Below are 17,890 nucleotides of genomic sequence, written 5' to 3'. Positions count from 1 at the left end.
AATCGAGGGACTGCACAGGGACCAATTCAAACCCTGGGTAATTTAGAACAGCCTCAACACTACTCTAACTTTCACAAGCTGGTAACAGCTCCCAAGAAGCCATTATGTTAGCCAGAGACTGCCCAAGTGCAGCAGTGTTCTGACCACATTACATATATATATCCATCTATTATTTTGTGCTTAAACATTATGAAGTTTTAAAATCTTGTGTATCAAAGATACCAATTCAAGACTGTACTCAAAACTTTTCTTGTAAATGCTGTATAGATATATTACAGATAGAACAGAAGGGTTCCTGGCATACATTGGAGAAGAGATGTGCATGAACGGATACTGCTGTGGTCACCTGAGAGTCATGTCTCTGCTGGGAGAATTACAGACCCAACATAAAATTACTTGCCTTCTTATGAGGTGGGAGAAATATGTATGCACACCTCACTCCCCATGTCCCTATCCCTCTTCTCTCAGACTATTGCCTGGCAGTGTGTTTATGGATGTAGCATATAGCTGAGTGATGTTGAGTCTTCCAAAAGTTTTTCAGTATTGGAGAGTAAGTTAGGTATTTTTTATATACTGTGAGAGATGAAGCAATGAGCTTTTATATATCAAAAGATAAATAATAAGTTGGAGCAAGGTATTATGACAAATATAAGTTTTAAAAGGTGGAATAGTTGTTCTTCTAGCAGAACATTTCAGAATTTTACTGTTCCTCCCACCCAGAATATGTAAAATGCTAACACTCAGTACACCTCCAATACAAATGGAAAACAGGCTGTTTTTTTTTTTTTACAAAAAGGTGAAACCTTTATGAGTATATTCCATTTCTTGTCTCTTTCTCATACTACTATTCATGACTGTTTTTTCCCCCAATGTTCCATTTGAGCTGGAATACATTAATATTTGTTGACTTTGTGACATGCTGGAAAGACCATCCGTCTGAACAATCATTGCTGGAGAACTGAGGCAACAGAGGGTGGAATTTGTATGATGAAAAGTGCAATGGGGGGTTTAAGCCATATTGGTTACATGACTGATGACCAAATGACATGTAGTAGGAAGTACTGTTGCTGCTTTGGTCCATTTTTAATTTCTGTATGTTTATTTATGTTCTTGTGTTTTTAAAATATATGTCAAGGACACTCAGAAATTTGGATGGGTCCTCTTTTGAGTGGTGGGGGACCACAGTTCATACAGGACTGAGATCTAATTTTTTTTAAAATAAAATTGAATATGATATTAAAAAAAATCTCTCCTTGTTGTGAAAAAAAATGTACATGATTTAATCATAGGATTCCAAAGATTTATAGATCATATAGAAATGCAAAATATTATTGGCCCAAATTCTCAAATAAGTCTGCACATGGCTTTGTTCATGCCTGATTTATGTGTGGAAATCCCCAATGCATACATCTGCAATTTGTGTGCAGACACCTATTCCTGCATACACAATCTTAAACTGTGCAAACCCACACTGTGCCTAGATCAGACATGTCCTAGAATGCATATGCTTGAAAACCCATTATTACTAAAACAGTGACATGCAATAGTTGTAATAGATTTTTGGAAAGAGCTTTTACCAAAGTGTTAATTTGTTCGTGATGAGGGCTGTTTATTTTAGTTTATGGAGACTCTGCAGGTCAAAGCTTTTCCACAAGCCCAAGTAGTATGCTGCAAAAAGTAAAATTATTTATAAGTATTCAGGCAAATCAGATATCAAACTGGAAGAGAAGTCTCCCAAGAAACACCTATAAACAAGCTCCGCCAACATAAGCTGTAAAATGAGACAACATGCAAGTAGATTGTTTAGCACTTCCTCGCATGACTGTCCCTCCCATGTCTCCCACACTTTGACAAGCAGTGTAATAGTTAAACATTTACCTTTGTTTTCACATCATTGTGGTTTGGAATTAATGCCCCATTGAAATTTATAGATCCAGTTTACGCCTCTCAAAGCCATTTCTTCAGTCCCTCTTCAGACTTTGGCAGACACTGCTTTGGAAGGTCAGTTGAAAGACTCCCACCATTGACTTCAGTGGGCTTTGAATCATGCCCTATGGTCCAAATCCACCAAAGGACTTAGGCACCTAATTCCCCATCTTAGGTGTCTAAATCCAAAATGTAGGCACCATTGAGATCCTCAAATCTCCCTGCTTGGCTGCCACATAACCCTGTTGGCACTTATAACCCCTCAGCACCTAAAATTTTCACTGTAAAGGAGCCTCAGTTTCTGCCACTGAGCAGTGCACAATGCCTCACTCTAGGCATCCAGAAACAGATCTCATGCCTAAGCCCCAATGGGATCCTCAAACCAGATGCAGATAGGTGTTCTCCCTCTCCTATCTCACCCGAGGGGCCCAATTCAGTAAACTTGCTCTAAGCACACCTTCCAGATCAGAAACCATTTAAAATCTGGCCAGAGGAATTTCTGGTAGAGATAATTGCATACCCTGTTTTACATAGAAGGGATTTGTGTTATTAAAACAGACAAAGTCTGTGGACGTAGTTTGCACAATTAAATAAATTGTAACCATGTACATTATATAACAGCTCTGTGTTGTGACTTAAAAGTGCCTAAAAATGGGGGAAATGTTTTTATATTCTAGAACTCAAAATTGTTTTCCCAATTTAAGTCTCTTGTAGGATTCATACGAGGTTCATGCACTTGGCAACATTCAGGGCACACCCGGAGTGTTGTGTAGGAGCAGTGCACACACGGCTCCTCTCAAGGGCACGAACCTTGGAATCTCGCCCAGATGTCATGAACCGTGGGAAGCCTCCCAGGACTGGGCTCAAGGCCCGAGAGCAAGGAATGCGGTAGATAGATATTGGTAAATAAGAATATTAAACAAAGCCAGTGTATTCCTTTTATCTGTTGGACTATGTAATGCGCAGGAGGAGGGAGAGAAATAATAGAGAGGGTGGAAAGCTGACAGGCAGACCAGCCCGTCGGCAGACCAGCCTGCTTGCTTGCTTAAAGCTTGTTCTGTCTTGTATTTGGACCGCAACAGTTTCTCTTTTTTTTTTTTAGTGAAGGAAAAATTTGCCTAACTGAAAAGACTGTCAAGCTTCTGCCTGGTGCCATCCAAGTACCCTCATAAACACGATTTATAATGGAAACACCAACGGGCACCCTCAACTACAGCAGCATTACCAGGAGCCACCATAATTGGGCTAGAAACATTCTGTTTTGAGTCATGAATAGAATGCACTTAGTCCTATTTGTTATACCGGACCACACCATCCAAGTGCAGGCAGCAACATTTACTGCAAAATCCTCAGAAAGATAACAGGTGATTTAAAAGGGAATCATGTAAGTCTAATTAAAGAGCAACTTTAGAAGATTATTTTCAATTACTGAGATAACATCATGGCTTTTCTCAGGAAAAAATGGAAGGCTTGTTCTATACAGCACATACAGTATATAAAAGATTTAAGAATCAACCTACTACTAATACTTCTCAACTCTACTTTTCCCCTCCCTTGAGTCATTTTGCCAATTATTTTCACCATTTTCTTTGACCAATGAATAAAAAGCAGTTTTCCACTGGAGATAACAGGTTATTGAATGCCCTTCTCAGACGTTTAACCTGCTCTCAGGAATACCAGCTGATGATCTTCTTTCATCAAATCTACAGGGCCACAGCCTAGCATTAACTTTTCGCATAGAACTCCTCAGCAATTTCAGAGAGCAGGATACAACCACAAAGTTTGGATCCTCTTAAACTAGTGTTAGGACCTGCAAGTAATAAATCAGAGTCTCTTGTAATTTAGGATGATCAGATGTCCCGTTTTTAAAGGGACAGTCCTGTTCTTTGGGACTTTTTCTTATATAGGCACCTATTACCCCCCACCGTCTGTCCCGTTTTTTCACAGCTGCTATCTGGTCACCCTAAGTAAAGGAACCCGTTTCACCACCTCATCTGGGAATGCTGCCAACCCAGACTGAAGTCCTACCTCTGACTTCTCGCTACAAATTAATTTATTAATTAACCTATGTGCCCGCTTTTTTAATAACACTTGCAGCATCCTCTGCTGGCATAGGTGTGTACACAAGCATCAGTATACCATGTATGGTGTACAATGTACACCTGAATCCTGATGGTCCCTGTCTTTCAGTCTTCCTGCCTCACATCATTACTTACTTCTCTGTGTCCAAGAGGAAGAAATACACATGTGGGTTATGTGTTCAGCCTCCCTTGGTCAGTAGAAAACCTATGGAGTTAAAGGGCAATACATACATACATAAATTTGAGATTCATTTTCTTCTGTGTCGCCAACAGGAGACATGTCATAAACATGCATTAGTCCCCTTAAGGTGACTACTAGAGATACTGATGGAGTTAACAGTGCAATCTTGTAACACTCCAATTGAGTCACCATCAGACTTAATGTTGATGCTATTCAGGGCTGCAGCTTTCCAGTATTTTAGCTGAACTAATACTCTCCACTTGTCTTTTCTGGTGGGTTCCATTGTTGCAAAAATCACAAAAATAATCTACATTCCCAATGGCACGGTCACTGAGAAGAAAGATCTACTGGAGGTAAAATAGGTAAACAGAAATGGCATGGCAGTATAATCAATCCCTTAGCAGAATGAAAAAAAATCTTGAGAGAGAAAAAGACTTCTACTGTCCCTACATTTAAGATCAAATTAACTGTGTAGCTGAAAATTAACACAACATTATTGGCTCATCACCTGCTTTAGTGCATGTGTGTCAGATGTGCAGTTTGTAGAACACAATTTGTTCACTCGTTGTCAAAATGAATGTCTATCTTTAAAAAAAAAATCAATCCATTGAAAATAACTCCCTAATCTACCATCCTTTCAATAGAATTGAAGTGCACTTCACAAACACTGTACACAAGCATCTTGAATGATCAGGAAACTATTTTTAAAACACATGAAGGATAAGATATGAAATTAGTTTCATGGGGAATGAGAACCTTGAAGATTATTTACTTTCCCTTAATTACATTGACTCACCACTAATTTAGCTTTTCTAAGGTATTATATATTTCACACTAGGATTCTGAAACTGAAGACAGGAGTACCATTTTTGAACATTTAGGATTAGTGACATTATGAACACATAAGAACATTTCTCCTATTGACTTACCACAATGATAAAGGATAGCAATACTCTACTATACCAATAATTTCCTCTGTTTAGCTATCACCTAAAAGTTAGGATCCCGATTCTAGGCAGTTTTCTTTGAGCAAACTGTATCAAAATTCTGTGAATTACCCAATGCTACTGTACAAGTGCATACAGCTGCTCACATGGTAGGACAAGAAGGAATGACTGAAGTTTAAGGAAGGAAAAGTTTAGAATATGAGAAAAGTATTCTTGATAGTAAGAGTAATCAAGCAATGGAATAGTCTTTGAGAGAAGTACTTAAGGTACTGCATCTAATGATAAATACAAGAATAGGTTAAATATGGACATTAGTGGAAATAAACACAATTATCAGTCTTGATCACACATGACATGAGCATACCTAGTGGTCTGCCACCAGCATGCAATACCACAATGGGCTACAGGCACAGATGAAGAAGCATCCCATAGCAAGAACACTTCACACATGGAGCTTGCTTTGATAAAAAATAAGAAAAAAATCTTGCACCCTACCCAGTTTACCTCTGCAGAAGTAAAATAACTAGGATGCTACTCAGAAAGACTCTGCAAGACAGGAGAGGGGACAAGCAGATTTAAAAAAAAAAAGAGTGAGCAGGAGGAAACAATTAGTAAAAAGAGAATGGAGCAGAAACAGGAAGGATAAATTTATACAGAAGAAAAAGTGGAACAAGAAAATATGAGAATGAAAGGAGGAAAGTTAGAAGAGCCAGAAGAAAATGGGACGCATACTAAAGAGAGACCAACAAAAAGAAAGACAGGCTAATCCAGAAACAAAGAAAGGAGGAGAATTAAACAGAAATAAAGATGAACAAGGTCAGAGACAAAGAAGAAAGGATGGAGAGGAAGAGAAAACAGAAAAAAGATAAAATAGTGAATATCTAACACTGTTACTCCATCTTTCCCCCTGAAAATGACAAAGGAAACCGTTTAAAGGGGAGCTAATAAAGCGTGAATTTCTTTGAGCCACTGAAGCTTCCACTCAAGATCTACACTCATGGCTTCCTGTCCAGCAGTGGGACTTCATGCCAGACCTTTTCAACTCCCATTGTAATTGCACTGAGTAAAGAGGCAACTCATGACTGATTTCCCCACTTCTTGAATGCCTGATGCCATGTATAGCATAAGATGAGCTCCGCACCTTTGATGATGACCAACCTTCAATAGACAAGATAATAAAAGATGCACAGTCTGCCAAAATATTCCACACACCAACACAATTACAACTGTGCACTTGTAATTAGGAGGCCTGTCATTAAGTAGAGTTATCAAACCACTTATTATAGTGTGCAGTACTAATAAATCCTTCTATCACCTGTCAATGGCCAATTTATCAGAACAGGTTATGGACTGTTAAGCCAATTAGCCAAGCAATCTCTATGAAATAGCTTTACTGAAGGTTTTCAAGGGAGTTTTTGACAGGGTAGAATGCTCTGATTTGGGACACACCAGTGAACATTTTATCATTCCAATTAAGTGGCTGTTACAATTTAAAAGAGAGAGAGAGAGAGAACTTCCTTCAAAAAACTCTGAAGAGGCTTATAAGAAAATAAAGACTGTAATCAATAAATATTTAAAAATATCTTAACAAAGTTTGTCTTCTTAGCTAAAAAAAAAACCCAAGCATTAGCTGGAAAGTTCCAATCTAAAGTGCCACTTCGCCAAAAAATTAACGAAAGGATTGCATGAAAATGCACAGCTCTCATTAAAGCAGGACTGTGCCAAGTGCCTGCAAAGACACAGAGTAAGAAACAGTCCGTGCTCCAAGTAATATTATAAGGTAAGTGATTAAGATTTTTGTGGCCCCTAATAAGATGAAATTGCATGATGGATATGATGGTCTCTGTTTCTCTTTGCTCTTGGGGTATAGGGGCAGTCAAGGTAGACTTATAGATGTAACACTTAGTGCCTGTGCAGTGCAGGTTGAAGTCCATAATTGGGATGTCTGTCAGGGAACTGACTTGGTCTAATAATTGTGAGTGATGGCTATTTTAGTGAAACAACTTTGACAAAATTTGTGCACAACGGTAGACACATTTGACCAGTTCTATGCAATTGGTGACCTTTACAATTAACTATGTATTTGTAACCGTGGCCACTGGGAGCTGCGAGCGGCCGTACCTGCAGACGCTCAGATAAACAAAACATCTCGCGGCCCACCAGGGGCTTACCCTGAACAAGCTGCAAACCAAGTTTGGGAACCCTTGCTTTAGACACTGCAAGGTGCTCTGACTGACTTTTCAAAGTACACAGGGATAAAATCTATTCTTTTACAGACAGCCTTCTGCCTCCACATCTGGCTTCCTGTGTCACATTTCCCATGCGGCTTTTCCTCTAGTGCTTCCTGCAGGCCAGACCCACCAATCTTAGGCTATGTCTACACTACAAGCTAGGGGTGTGATTTTCCCTATTTGCATACACATACACTAGCATGAGTACAAAATGGCATTGTAACCCCAGTAGCATGGGTACCGGCAGCAGAAGCATAGCTTAGCCATGCGGAGTACAAACCCGCCTGAAACAAGTAGGTACATATTTGACATAGCTAAACTCTGCCTCCACTGACATTATCCATACCAATGCAGCTACACTGCTATTTATACTCATGTTAGCTCAGTGAGTGCTAGCACGAGTATGTCTACACAAGCAGGGGAAGGAAAAAAAATCACACCCTTCGTTTGTAATATAGACATAGCCTTAAGGCTCTACATAATCTTTCCTACTCTGTAGCTCCCAGACAGTCACTCTTCCCTCTCCTCATAAGGGCCTTTGGGATCTGAACCACACACACTTTTGAAAAGGCATGTGTTTAATTGGCGCATGTAATGTAATACACCCATTGAAATTACATATGTACATAATGTATGGGTATATATTTTAATTGTAGGGGCTTCTCTATTTTAGTATTTACATAATATCTTTAAATATCTAAATCATGGTGACCTGAACTTCAAGTCCACTTTTAAATCACTTCTAGTCCTTAGACTATAATGAAAAAGTAAAGTTTGAAAATTTATCTATTTCGGAAATAATATGGGGTCAAAACAGTGTGAGGAAAGCCTTTGAAAAGTGAATGACAGGTATGTTTTTTAAAACTCCTACCTTTCTGAAACTCCTTCCTTGACTTGACCCATACTTTTCAGAAAAAAAGCTCGTCTTCTCTGAAGGCTTACCATGCCCCAGTTAAAATGAAGTATACTGTACTGTAGACATCAAGGACTTCGCATTTCTGTTGTGAAGAATTAACAATACAAAGCTACTATATCTCTCATTCTACACACCCTAGAGGCAAGAAGAGTGTATACAAAACTTAATTTTACTTTAATTTTTCAAACAAATGTATTCTTTTATCTGAAGATTGTAAAAGAAATAAATTGCATCGGGAACATCAGTTTATTCTTCTTAACGTACATGCAATGTGCCTCAAGTGGCATGTGACCAGGATTCATCACCAAATTTGGTCTGCTGGTTGGATCATTAGTTTTCCCAACCTGGGCCAGGTACTCACAGGGAGCACAACACAAGCGATGATCCATGTAATGGATACCGTGTGTGTGACAACAGATTTCATACTGTTTGATGTGGATAACAGTTTTTACTAAAATATCTGCACAGAAAGGTGCTCAAGAAACACAGGAATCCACCCAATTTTATCCTGTTACTCTTTCCATCCTTCAGAATACTAAAAATAAAGAAATAATAATAACTGAAACAATAATTATCTGTTAATATTTACATGGCACTAGTAAGTTAGATGCTTTAGAGACATTTTATTGACAACTGTTGTGAATTTTGATATTAACTTCAGTATTATCCCCCTCAGTCACCAGGTCTCTGTTCTCATAACTGTACGTCACCCTGGTTCTTCTACGAGGCTCAATAAGCATAGAGGTTATATGAGCTAATTGCATACTTACTGCAAAATAATGTGCTTTATTTCATTACAACAATAGGGTTTCTCTCAACTGAAAATAACAGTAGTTACATTGTAACTCAAGGTAATGATAGCACTATATATCTGGATAATTATACAATTAGTTAAGGCCACCACTGTGCATTAGTTGTGTGGTATTCACACACACACAAATCCAAGCTAACCAACCTCACTTCAGAATGAATACAACATTGAATTAAGTAACTAACTGACCAGAGATTTAGAAAATGTATAGTTGAATATCCTTTTATGACCGATTGCTCTGATGTAAATCAAGAAAGACTCCATTGTAGTCTGTGAAGTTACTCCAGATTTAAGCCAGCATGGATAAGAATCTGGCTTTATAGATTTTAATTCTAACTGAACACTTGACCGATACATACCTAAAAGGAGGCAATCTCCATCAATGTGTCAGGAACGAATTTGTTTCACACGACAGTCCAGAAAACATTGCAAAAGGAGTCTTTTTGCCCTGATGCTCCTAATATCGTCTGCTATTTTTATTAATCTAAATGCTACTTTCTTCACAAATGATGTGGATGTTACTGTGCATTTTAAGTTGGTAGAAAATGGGGTCCATTATCCACCCCCTTCTGCAAAAAACAACTCTCTCCCTTCCCACAAGTACACAGTCAGAGAGAAAACAACACCCTAAAAAAAGCCTATAAAGATTTTATTAAACACAAAATACGTTATCCAATTCACTTTGTAAACATGATTATCCCTCAGACATGAAAATGCTCACTCACTGTCCAAAATAAAAAGCTTGCAACTCTATAAGTAAATACAAGAATACAACAGCTGAGACATGAGTTTATCATCAAGTCAGGCCTCTCACTCTTTTGTATCTACCCTTATATACAGATACACTTTTAAAAACTTGCTCACCTTCCCAGCATCCCAGCCCAATGCAATGTTTCAACCAAATCAGAACAAATGTGCTAATAAAATGCACAATTAAGGAGTTGGCTGGACAGGAGAGCAGGTCTTTTCAAAACTGAGATATCCGAAGTCACTTGTCTTGTCTTCCTTGATTTTACTTCCATAAATTTCCATTATTTGATGCAATGAATTATGACCTTCCCTCAAACATAGATTTAGGGTGGAAATCTAGATATTCAATTTTAAGTGACAGAAAGGAATTTTGCCCAAATCATCTGTATTTCAGGTTTACTTCTTGTATTCAACCTTTGACCTTTATATTTAGGATCCAATCTCGCAATTAAGCTACTACAGCTTCTCTGAATAATTTTTCAATTTTGTCCTTGTGTGGCTCCAATTCTTTGGTTACTAACTAAATCAAGATAGATTTCCACTGAGACTGAGATGTCATCAGCCTGTAATCTGCCAAAGTCTTTCTCAAAATTTAGGAAAGCAACTGAAGATGATTTTGGATTCTCTGTAAAATCCCTTGTTCTATAAGATGCATACAATGTTTTGACCAGAGTCCTCCAAGAATCATGCTCTATGCAAATTTATATGCACTTATGGTATAGCTAGATCAAATATAGAGACCAACTTCCTGAGGGTTCCAACAAGTGTCATTGGGAAGCTAGGGCATAAATCGTCCTTTTTCCATCCACCAATGAAGATGATGGTGGTTGTGGAAGAATTACTGAAATACACAATGTGCTTTAGGACTGTTGTTCTATGAGATTTAAACAATGTCCTGAACACCCAAGCGTGAGAAGTTTAAGAAGATTGCACTTGAAGAGATCTCCATTTCTTTTTCTTTTTTGGGAGAAGGGGAGCAGTTCTCTAAGTATTTGAAGAACACCTCATGTTTTTCTCAGCGTTCTTGGTTGACCTATTCAAAAACTTGGACACAATATTTTGTGGTTTTCTTTTCAGGAGATACAATCAATAGCATTAAATAGGAATGCATTTTTCCTGGTATGGAGGCTTGTCGCCACTGTCAGGTCATTTTTCATGTTCAGCCAGCCACCTTGCATTAATGTCAATATTGATTCTTTTCGTTCTTCTTTCAACATTCCCTCTGTTTCTTCACTTGCAGCATCTAGTAGTGGACCTGAAAGCTTAAATCTGCCTAAAGGATTTTTCAGTTTTCAAATTTTAACAAATCAAACCCATTCTAACAGTTGACAACTCCACTCTCTACTTTCTAAGCAATATCAGGGATATGGAACAGCTTCCATATGAGGAGAGATTAATAAAACTGGGATTTTCAGCTTGGAAAAGAGATGACTAAGGGCCGGGGGGCTATGATAGAGGTCTATAAAATCAGGACTGGTGTGAAGGAAGTGAATAAGGAAGGGATATTTATCCCTTCACATAACACAAAGAACCAGGGTCACCCAATGAAATTAATATGCAACACGTTTATAACAAACAAAGGGAAGTACAACTTTACACAAAGCTCAGTTAACCTATGGAACTCATTGGCAGGGGACGTTGTGAAGGCCAAAATTAAAACTGGGTTAAAAAAAGAATTAGATACATTCATTGAGAATAGGTCCATCAATGGCTATTAGCCAAGATGGTCAGGGCAAATGACCATATCCCAAAAAAACATATCATCACTCCTGGTACTGCCTCACACCTTTAATGTATGTGCATTTTCTGATTATCTAAATCGGCAAAATGTTCTTTCATTTTCAAGAAGAAATCTGCCAGAGGAGCACTTATTTTTAAGAAACTAAAGAAACATCTGAAATTAGAATTTATTTCCATCTTTTTTGTACTTAACCATTTCCAGTTTTTAAAACTGTCATTAAAACTGCTGACCACCCTTTTGTTTACATTGTCACTATGTAGACTGCAAAAGACATCTGTGTAGAAGGGAGGCATGAATAAGCATGAACATGCTGCATCTCTGCACCGAGTTAATGTGTCAAGAGAGTTTATGTATATGTGCCTGTCATCCTCATCCAGCAGCACAGGATTGTAAAAGTTTTTTGTATGTGTTTATAACTATTCCATCTAAGTCTGTGACCTGATAAGGTCTCACAGCTAAGTTTGGTCACACTTCCAAGGAAAACCCTCATGAACTAAGTGGGTTACTTACTCAGTAAGTGTAACTCTTTCCTCTGAGTCAGTCTTGAAATAATGTTACAACCTCCACCTTACGTCATCAGCAGAGATTAAAATCAAGGACTTCTGGCACCAAAGCACAGGCCTCTACCACTTGAGGGTAACTCCGTTAACTGGTAACAGTAGTAAGCTCTTATTTTGTATGCAGACCAACCAGTACAATAGGACAGCAGCCTTCACCATCCTGTTACACCAGCATAATATTAAGAGACATTCTGCTACTTTCAGATAAAAGATAGAACTGTCTGACATCATTAAAGATCCCACAACATTTTCATAAGAACTAGTGTGTTAGCATGATTGTTGTGAGCAATCTAATTTAAATAATGACATTGTATCCTCCTAAATTCAGCTAGCAATTTTAGTTGGATAATACATAGTTTCATTTCTTCCTCACTTCCCACAACAGAGTTTTTCTATACAACACTGATAGGTGCATTAGAAATGTCTAAATAGATTTGCAGTATGCTGTTAAACCTGTCATGGTTCCACTCCAAAGGTGGCTGCCCTTCAACTGTATATGAACCATTCCTGTACAACATGTAAAGCACTTTAGCATCTTACAGGATATAAGACTATAGAAATGTAAGATTTTTATTGAAATCATAACACGCATGGTTGTGTGTGTGTTTTCTTGAACTTTTTAAAAATGATCAGATAATGAGGATTAAGACTGGAAGAAGTTGACTCTACTCGCACATTCCCCTTGGAATCTTTGGTTTCTTAAAAGGGCATTAATACCGATATCCCGGCCAAATTCCAACTCTAATAATTACATTCTGCCTATCTAAATTTCTCCCGCTGTTTGTTGGGACTTATGAGCTGAGCTCCCCTTTAAAATTTACATAAAAATTTAGGTTTCAGAGTAACAGCCGTGTTAGTCTGTATTCGCAAAAAGAAAAGGAGTACTTGTGGCACCTTAGAGACTAACCAATTTATTAGAGCATAAGCTTTCGTGAGCTACAGCTCACTTCCTCAGATGCATTTATAAAAAATTAGGCAACCAAATATTTTTATTTGACAATTTGGCTTTTTTAAAATCATACTGAGCAGGGACAAATATTTAACAAGAACACGTTTCTTGTTGTCTATTGATGAGATCAAGTATACCTAAAGCCTAATCTGCTGTGCGCTAAAGCAATATTACAAGTATCTGTAGGCCATGCTAAAGTACTATTAATTAAAAAAGAATCATTTATGTTAAAAGTAAAAATAAAGACACAAAAACAACATAAATATTAACAAACTGAAGCTAAGGTTGTTGATGGCATCATTTCTCTTTGGAAGAGTGGCAGACAGAATAATAATAATCTTATTCTGTCATTCTAAAGGGTCCCAATATGTAAGCCCAGATCCTACAAACATTTGTGTGTGACAGTAACTTTAACACATACAAGTAGTCCTCTTAAAGCCCATACATTCTCTGCCATCTCCTTCAATGATCTGTTTTCACCAATCTGTACTCTGTTTCCCATTCAATCATTCTCAGTCTGCCCCAACTTCACTCTCTGCAATTCTCTGTGACCCAAACCCAACCATTCCATGTCTCATACTCAGTCCACTCATTGCCCCACAGGCATCCCCCAATCAACCAACTGATTCTCTACCTTCAGCAATGCATTGCCAATCCCAGTCATTTCATCCTTAGCCCCTGCAACAACCCCAGCTACCCAATCTCCCACCTCCCTCAGCTCAGTGGAATTGGCTTGCACGTAGGCCTGCTGATTCTTGGCCTCCATCTTCTGCGTTGGTAACCCCAAGAATGTAAAAATCATGAGTTGGAGCCTAGCACAGCCTGAGATTGATTTAGGAGTCATGGGGTTTGTTTCTAGGTGGCAAGCTCCTGGTTAATTTTATCAGCCTGTGGGGTTCCAAGTCATGGCATGCTTGCAGGTCACACTGCAGTCCTTTGTCTGAAAACGTGACAGCTAGAAACGCTTGTTTTTTAAATGAACCAAGAGATTCTCTGGTAATAACATGATTTCAGGGGGCTGGGCTTCAAGACCAACACCAAATATGGTGAGAGCTAGCACCACAGCTTCTCAGCTGCAGGCTTCTGTCCAGGTTCTCCTCCTTCTCCTCCTCCTACCCTAGGCTGCGTGAGAAGGGGAGCTGAGTTAGATGCTCTCTTCATTGGGGCTCAAGCAAGGCCAATCCAGAGCATACCCTGTTCTCTGAGGTTTTCTCTCCTCCCCTCCACTAGTGTGGCAGGCAGCCAGAGGGGCACTAATGAGCAGCTGTCCAGAGTCCACCCAGATCACATGAGACAGCTACTGTGAGCTCAGAGGCGGGAATAGGGAGGCAACAGCCCCAAATGCCACCTCGCTGAGAAATAAAACCAGCCCCAGTGCTACTAAGAGATGGATGCTCTAGCAGCACAATGTCCCTTACCCATACAGGTTGCTGATTGAGTGGAAAAGTCAATAGCATTTCCTATGCCATCTGCTGGAGGTGATTCTTGCATGTCCCCTATTAAAGTTCTAACTCAGTCTGACCCTATGACTTAGGATAGGATCACAATACATGTTTACAAAGCTCAAAACAATTCTTCTTACTCTAGAAATTACTTTGCCATAATATAAATATTGTAGGCAGAGAGAGCCCGTGTCAAGGATGCGCAAAATGTGTCCTAATTTCCAAACCCGCACCCCCCGCTCCTTAAATTACAACAGTGAAATTTACACATGGAAAAGATCTATTAAATCATCCACTCCATCACCTGGAAAATACAGGATTATTCTCTACAGAACATTTATTTGTGATTAGCCCCATCTAGTTTTAAATGTCCCAGTCAATGGGGCTTTCACTATTCCCTTAACTATTCTACCGCCTAGTACAACTTATCGTCAAGCGGTTTTTCCTGATATTCAGCCAAAGATACCCTTTTCTTAATTTCATCCCATTACTCCCAGGAATTCTCCCATGTACCACGTTAAATAATTATTTTTATTCTTTACATCAACACTCTTGAAATAGCTGTACACTCTTAACCTTATTTATTGCCAAGCTCCCTCGCTCTCTCTATTTATATGTATCTGTTAACTTTTCCTCATAAGCCAAAGCCTTCAGGCCCGAGTATTTTTGTTGCTCTTCTCTGAGCTCCATCCAATTTGTCAACAGCTTTCTGGTAATAATGTGTCCAGAAATTCCAGGTGTGCTCACAGCAGCATCTAACAGAAAGGGATTACGACCTCCTTGCTCTATGACACAATGCCCTTGCATATTCAGCTCAAAGGTGAACTGGCTTTTTCTATAACCATGTCGCACACATGCATAATTTGCTGTCTGATATCACTCCTAGCTCTCTTCCACAATTATTGCTTCCCAAGTTTCTCCCTCCCATCAAGTGTGTATGTTTCAGGTACTTTCCCCACACGAAACTTGTACTTTTCCCCAATTTTGTTGTCTCATTATTTGTGTTCTTCTTACTCCCCCTCCTAGATCATTAATGAAAATATTGTTAGTTTGAAAGGTTATGTTTTTCCCAAAATACAAATGCTTCCAGCCCAAATTCAACAAAGCATTTCATTGCATGCCAAACTTAAAACTAGTCTTTGAAGGGTTAGATTATCAGGAACTGTCTGTAAATGTCAATTTCACCAAACATACAAAAAACAATGAAAAAAATGTCCATTGATGATAATGAAAATGTACAGATAGGCAAAGTAAGAAAAAAAATGCTGCTTGAGAACTTCTTAGAGATTGATTTAAGGATATTTACTTCCTATATTTTGATATGTGATGCTGATATTTGTGTTTTAATAGTTATAAATCTTTCCTTTTTTGAATCTCAACATCTATTGTCATTAAACTATTATGGTCTGACCCCCTCCCCCACCACCCATTGTGGGACCCTCCCCATAATTTCCCACAACTGTGGGAATGTAAATACATAGAAGTTGGGGGGGAAGTTCAAAACCCATAATTTTGTGCAACTGAAAATTTAAATTGATACTGTCATAAACATACAGCTATGAGTAGCATAAAATCCCTCCTTTACCTGTAAGGGGTTAAGAACCTCAAATAACCTGGTTGGCACCTGACCAAAAGGACCAATAAGGGAAGAAGATCCTTTCAAATCTGTGGGGGGAGGTTTTGTTTGTGATCTCTTTGTGTTCTCTCTTGGACAGAGAGGGACCAGGGTAGGAAAAACCATCTCCTAAAACCCTACCTGAAATAAGCATCCAAGATTACAAAAATTGTAAGTAATAGCAAGGAAATGCGTTAGCTTATCTTTTTTTTTAGCTTGTGAATTTTCCCTATGCTAAGAGAGAGGTTTATTCCTGTGTTTTGTAACTTTGAATTTTAGCCTAGAGGGGAATCCTCTGTGTTTTAAATCTTATTACCCTGTAAAATTATCTCGCATCCTGATTTTACAGAGGATGTCTGGGAGGTCACTAACTGGAGAAGGTAGTCTATATTCAGTCTTTTCAGTTTATAACTGCTTGGCTGGGGGCAGGGGGTTGTTGTTTTGGGGTTTTTTGGTATTTGGTGTGCAGTGGCTGCTAAGCTTTTTGCTATTGTAGGATTTACTTTTTAAAGTTAGTGAACATTTCCTAGATCTCAGGATAGGGACTCCACTCCCTCTTTTTTTCTTTTATTTATTTTTTAAAATGAATTGAAAAATTTGCAACAATCATTAAGATTTTAGATTTAAGTTTCCAATAAATTATTATGAACAGTGATCATCTCTTAAAGAAAAATGTGTTAATGAAAATCACAAATCAAGGTTACAGCACACTAATCTCAGATAAAGCCTGGAATGAACACATTGCTAGTTCACTAGTGTGACAAAGTAGGATTTTTTCATAATATTTTGTATGAATATTGTGTGTGCCTCAGTTTCTCTATGTGCTGCGTGTTTAACTAGGTGGTGGGAATAAGGTGGTTAATTCTTTGTAGTGATCCAGGTGTGACTGTTGTCTAGCTGCCTAGGATCAGACAATGGCCCAGACATTTCGTAACCCAGCAACTGTCAACCCTGGGACACATCCTCTTCAGGAAGCACACCAATTTTGGCCAGTAGGAGAACAAAATGCTAAGGGGAATGACCATGTGACTGTCATTGCCCAGGAAGAACAACAAAGAACTGAGGGCCATGGAGGATAGTACAGTGTAGGCTGCTGAAGCAGGTCACACGCTTCGGGGCAAGGACACAGAAGAGGACAGAAAGGAGAGACTCTGGGCTCAGTACCCACCCAGATGGACTTTGCTGTTTCTTTTCCATTCTCTATGCTGACCTAAGAAATTTCTACACTGTGTTCCAGACAGTTAAAAATCCCTTCTGCTTTTACAACGTTGCCTCGAGAGTCACTCCAGTCAAAGGAAGTCGGGGTGCATTGCTCCCTTTGGTCATGCAAGCCTTCCCCGGTGCCCAGTTCGAATGGACTCTCTGAGGGGAGCTCATGGCATGATGCAGGGGCGCTGAAGGCTTTGAGGTTCGGTCCCAGGAGACAGTGAAGCCAAGGGACTTACCTCCGATAGAGAGTGCAACCCTCAAGGAGGGCTGTTCCAGAGCTCCAGACCTGTGAAACCGTGACAACTAGTCAGGCCCATCATTTCACAGACAGAAAAGGGGCCACTGGGGAACAAAAATGTCAAATTCTTAATTAATGCATGCTGAACACTTTTATATGAAGTGGGCCAGACTGAGTGTTAGGGAGACCAGACATCCCAATATTATCAGGACCATCCTGATGTTAGGAGCTTTGTCTTACATAGGCACCTATTACCCTCCCCCATTGCCTCTCCCCCCCTTCTGATTTTTCAC

The 17,890-nt window shown here is 39.0% G+C and overlaps 1 protein-coding gene across 11 annotated transcripts in view; it reads right to left on the bottom strand.

The window, feature by feature from the left end:
• ENOX1 (ecto-NOX disulfide-thiol exchanger 1) overlaps positions 1 to 17,890 on the bottom strand; it is a 509,722-nt gene that overhangs the window by 486,473 nt on the left and 5,359 nt on the right. The window lies entirely within an intron of this gene.

Source organism: Lepidochelys olivacea (assembly GCF_965140295.1).
Source record: "Lepidochelys olivacea isolate rLepOli2 genome assembly, chromosome: 1".
Lineage (NCBI taxonomy): Eukaryota > Metazoa > Chordata > Testudines > Cheloniidae > Lepidochelys > Lepidochelys olivacea.
The sequence above is the reverse complement of the archived record's forward strand: the minus strand, read 5'-3'. Positions and strand labels throughout refer to the sequence as shown.